Below are 5,614 nucleotides of genomic sequence, written 5' to 3' on the forward strand. Positions count from 1 at the left end.
AGCAAAATGACAATAATTCTGTCTATAAATATCTATGTGTATATATATATTTCACTTTGAGAGCAGGGTAGTGCTATTTTTAAACACTTCTTTTATATAAAGAAATTTCTATCCTGACAATAAACACCCTGAAGATTTGTATGAGACGTCCCTCTCCTTTCAGCTGGGTGCAAGTGGTGAACCGCAACCCTGAAACTGGGGGCTGAGACTTCCCTGCTTTGTGTGCAGCTCCCTAAAAATCACACAGTAACTGCAGGGGAGAAAATTATAATAAAATAAAATTAAGAATAATAATAATTGCACAAGGCCCCTTCTCTGTATCAGAGCAGGGGCCTCCGGCAGTCACAAAGGCTCCTGTCCTCAGACTCCAAGAATCCTTTGGGAAAATCTTTGCTCTGTGGGCAGCCCAGGGAGCCAGCGTGGCATAGATGCTGTGCCACCATTCCCAGTGTTTGCTTTGGAGCCTGTGCTTGTCGGAGCACAGGGAGCTCAGCACCTGCTTTAGGGGGGTGTAAATGGGCCGAGTCAATGCCACTTACAGCCCTAGGGGACGTGGCCCTGGTGCTGGGATGTCCCTGCTTGGGGCGGAAGATCCACCAAGCTCCCTGGCTGGCTGCATGGGGAGGGGTGCCGGGGAAGCTAGGGACCCAGCTCCCACCGGCATGTGGTGCAGAGCTGGCTTTTTAATTGCAGAAGCCCACCTTGGTGTAGCCCCACACCCAGGGGAAGGGAGGTGTCCACTTCGTCCTGCCTCCTGCATGCAGGCAGAGGCTGCTGGATAGGGATAACAAGTTTTTGGAGGGGTCCCCCATGTACCCACCTTGCTTGCTGGTCCTGTACCAGGAGGTGAGAGCAAAGCAGGACTCAAAGCAGTTGCTTCTGACCTAGCAATTCGTACAGGAGGGACTGTGTGCCTGGGGGGTTCAGGGGACTGTGCAGGGCTCTGGGCACCCCCGGGCTGGTGGGAGGAGGAGGGTGGCAGCCCTGGGCTCACACCGCTTTGGCACAGCTCCTTCTCCTCTGGGATGCTGTTAGTGGCTCCAGCACCCACCTTGGCCAATTTAGTTGAGTGTTTCCACTGCCGTGACAATTCCTGGTGGGTTTATAGGACACTTACAGGGGTGGCTGGGGGACACATCCTGCCGGTCCCACTTGCAGGAGTGGTTTGCTCCATGAAACTTCTGTTCTAGGGGGTTGGAGCTGGGAAGTGGTGAGGTTTTGTGTCCTTGGGACTGGCATTTGGAGCCGAGGAGCAGGGGGCTGAACGCAGGTCCTGGGCTGGGTGTGGGGCTGGCTGGAACTGCTCCGGGGAGAGGAGCTGGGAAGTGCTCACGTGTTCACTTTACGAAGCGAGGAGCAGCTTTTTCCACAAGCAATCAAAAGAAGCGATTCCCCAGTTCAGCACGGGAATGTGATGGCTTGTGGCATTGGTGGCAGGGCTTTTGTCCCAGCTGGCATCAACCAGGGCATTTGTAGCCTCATGATAGCTGTTTGTTGGGCCAGTAAACGAAGCCCTGTGCAGATCCCGTGGCCCTCCTGTCAGCCTCATATGTCATCCCTGCACCTCTCCCAGCCCCCATATCCCTCTCACCTACCTGCAGCCCAGCAGACAGCCCTGGGGGGCAGCGTTAGGAAGGTGCCGATGGTCACAAGCCACACCGGTGTACCGCAACCCCGAAACTGGGGGCTGAGAGTTCCCTGCTTTGTGTGCAGCTCCCTAAAAATCACACAGGAACTGCAGGGGAGAAAATTAAAATAAAATTTTAAAAAAATTTAAAAAGGAAGCAATTAGCTGAGTTTGGGATTAATAACAAGCTTGATTAGGCAGTTGAGGGCATGATTAAGCCTCAGTTGGCCCAATGTAATTTTGGCAAATACTAAGCGGGGGTTGGGGTAGACGAAACGGAGCTCGACTGACAGCGGGACGGGAGGCTCCACGAGGGCTGGCATCCTTGGGGATGGAAAAGCATCAATGGGGAGGTGTGCAAGGGGATGGGGAAGGCCTGGGGACAAGCAGCAGGAGCTGGGCATCAGCCGAGGTGGGATTTTCGGGAAAGCATCCCTGGGACAGGCTGTGGAGCATCTGGGAGCAGGACCGGGGCTGCGCGGTCCTGCAGAGCCTCGGTAATGGCTTTTCACTAGATGGCACCAGACACCAGCGCTACCGAGGGTGCGATGGGCTTGGCACCCCCTTCTCCCGGGCACCACGAGGCCGTGGGTCCTGGGGGCAAGTGGAGCATCCTCAGCCGTGACCTAGGATGGATGGATGGAGCTCTGCGCCAGGCTGAAGGCATTGCATCGCCTGGGAGGGCACAGGGGCTGCTTGGTGGGGCACAGGGTGTCCCTCGGGTGCTCTGTGCACCCTGCTCAAGCTGCCTGGCCATGGCCAAGACCCCAGCTGGGGGTCTGGAGGCTGCTGGCCTCTCTCCTTGCCACCCCTGGGTACAACAAACCAGAGAGCCCTGGCCTGGCTGGGAAATGGCAGCATCCTCCGTCTTGCACAGCTCAGGCCGTGCTGCTGGGGAAGGAGGCTCCCAAAGCACTTTTCAGGGGAGAGAGTAGGAGCAGAGCGGGATGGGGTTGGCCCAGAAGACCCTGGAGCAATGGAGAGTACAGGCAATTCTGTGCACAGAAATGCCATGGTCTGGGTTATTCCATGGGAACTTGCAATAGAAGCAGATTTTAGACTTTTCCCCCATGGACTTGCTACAGAAAAAGCACTCTAAGTCCTTCGGATGGATTTCTTCCCCCCCAGCTTCTCTGCAGTCGAGCCTTGCTCCTAGGTGTTTCTTACTCCTTGGTGTTTTCTCATCTCTCAGGGATACAGCCCCAAGCACCACCTCAGCCAGGAGCACGGCACTGTCCTCTCCAGCCCCAGCAGAAGCTGAATGCCAAAAGATTGCTTAAAAATAAATCCAATGCTTGTATTTCTCATTAAAAGTGCTAAATTGTTGGTGCACAGCCCAGAAAGTCGATTTGGGTTGGCTAAATAGTTTCCTGGTTAAATGACTTAACAAAGAGCTAAATGCAGCCACAGAATCGCTAGGAAAACTGGACAATAATTAACATATATCCAGTAAGTTAAGGTCCAGTTAACATGGCACTGCGAGACATGAGAAGGGAAGTCTGGGTGGGAGAGGGCAGGGCAAGATGCCCCCCATGCCCTGGGTGGGAAGAAGGGGGTCCAGGGGCTGAGGCAGAGCAATGGCAGGGGGGGTGGTGGGGGGCTGCACAGAGAACATAGGGGGGATGCCTGGGCTTTTGCTGCTCCTTGCCCTGCCTGGTTGCAAAATCAGGGGCTGCCCCAGCCTACTCTTTGCAGGAGCATGGAGAGCAGGGGTTGTGTTTGGCTGCAGGGTGCCTCCCCACCCCCCCCTCAGGTATTCCCAGCATAGCTCAGGTGCTGCCAGCCACAAAAATCCCATTAAAAGGCTCCAGGAACCCATTACGCAAGGGGAGCATTAACCCACTGGGAGGATATGGAGTAATTTCCCATTGCCCAAGAGCACCGAAAGAAAACAGCTTTGCCCGGAGAGGGGGTACAATCTCCTTGTGAGAGCGAAGATGGAGGCCTGAAGGCTGATGAGTTCTTTGCCCTCTAAGCAAGTGACTACAGCCCCTTATCCCTACAGCCATTAGGAGTTAGGGCTCTGTCACACCCGGGGTGGGGGTGTTTGGCTCATGACAGAGCTGTATGGAACTAACGCTCCCACCCTGCTGAGGCCAGCCACTTTATTCCAGCACCAGCCTACTCCCTGCACAGCAGCAGCCACCCAGAGAAGATGTTGGGGTTCAGGTGACCCCCACAGTGCTTGGGAAAGCCTCACCCTCAGCTAAGCCAAAGCTGCTTTCCCCACGCTAGCTTATGCCACCAGTGGGACAGGAACCAAGAGGGTTTGGGCCTGGGGCGGGTTTCCTCTGGGAAAATCTCAAAGGATCATACCTGGGAAGGCACAGAGACAGCCCCACGCTGATCTGGATCATGCTGTAAGGTTTGGTTTGCAGGTCCACGTGGAAGCAAGGTACGGAGAGAAACCCACACAATGGCCCCCCAGAAGAGAACACAGCACGGTCACCCTAATGGTTTCTCCTGGAGGAGCATAACCTGCTCAGGAAAAAGCAGCTCCTCCACCTCCAGCCTTCTTAGGGGACCATCTCCCCTTGGCTTGTCCCTCAGCCCCAGGTGTGGCTGCAGGGGACAGTTGTGCAATGGAATAACTGCTTTTTGAGCAATTGAACAATCCCATTTGTATCTTGTGCAAAAGGCTTCCGGAAAACACAACGCAACAGCAGAGGAAAAAGGTACAGACATTGGCATGTGCCTGGCCGCATTCCCCACCCCCATCCTCCCCAAGGCTTTAAATGTCAGGGTTCCCCAGCTGTCCACACTCCCATTTCTCAGGGACACGGCAGCATGAAGACGGTGGCCGCCTTCCTCCTGGTTGGGATGCTCATCCTCTGGACAGAGCTGCCGACAGGTATGAGGTGTCCTAGGATGAGCACAGGGGCTGGGAAGGAGCTGTGTCTGCAGGGATCCTGTGGGATGGGAGGGGAGAGCGCATTTGCTGGGGAGCATCTCCCCAGGGCCCCTCAGCTGCCATCAGCCTGGAGCCAACAACTCCCCCCTCTTGCAGGCAGCGCCTGGTCCTGCCCGCACGTCCGCATCACCTGCGCAATGGCCAACCCGATCAACCGTTGCCACGCTGACTGGCAGTGTCCCCGGGGTCAGAAGTGCTGCCCGTCCTTCTGCGGGCTGAGATGCCGCTCACGCCCATCTTACGGCCCCATCTACGGTAGGGTCTCAGGAGCCCCCCCTTCTGTGCCCACCTCCCTGGGGAGCAAAGGGGGGGATATGGGTGACAGTGGCTCTGGACAGGGCCACTGTCAGGCTGATGGGGTGGGTGATTGATGGCCAAACCTGTGGGCTGGGGTTACCCTGAGCACCAGACCCAACCTGTTGCTTTCTCTCCCTTTTCCCCAGTTTGAGCTCCTGCTCCCAGAACAGACCAAAGACCCTCTCAGCATCCCTGTGCCACCCCAGCACCAGCCAGCTGCCCACACCTCTGCTAAGGCTTGTCCCAGTGCCAGCTCCTGGGAGGATGGGGACGGCCACCAACCCACACTTGGAAGCCCCCTCAGCTCCTGGACCACCCCGCTGACCGCTGCCTCTCGCTGCCATGTGCTGCTTGCTCCCTCTCTGCTGTTTTATCAAATAAAAGAGCTTGTCCCAGGGATGCGGTGTTGTGCAACTTCTTTTCCCACCTCCTCCTGCCTTTCTCCAGGCCCAGCCTGGCATGTGCTCCCACTGCTGCTTTCATCCCAAAATTTCTGCCTGGGGGAGAGGATGACAACAGTCGGTCTGTGCACTCACAGTGTGGTTAGGGGCTGGCTTGGAGGAGTAAATCCATCCAGAGGCATACAAACCCCAGGAAGAGAGGGAGATGGGAAGGGGCTGGAGAAAAACATGATGGGACGCTTTAGAGGACGCTCCTAGCAGGATGTGAGGGGCCCTGGAAAGCAGTGTGTCCCCCCAGGCACACCCAAGACAGGCAGGGCTGTGGGGAGGGGACTGACCCTGCCTGCCTGGGGGAATACCGGAGGCAGAGCTTCCCTG

This window comes from Eurypyga helias, unplaced genomic scaffold (assembly GCF_000690775.1).
Source record: "Eurypyga helias isolate BGI_N326 unplaced genomic scaffold, ASM69077v1 scaffold17689, whole genome shotgun sequence".
NCBI classification, from domain to species: Eukaryota; Metazoa; Chordata; class Aves; order Eurypygiformes; family Eurypygidae; genus Eurypyga; species Eurypyga helias.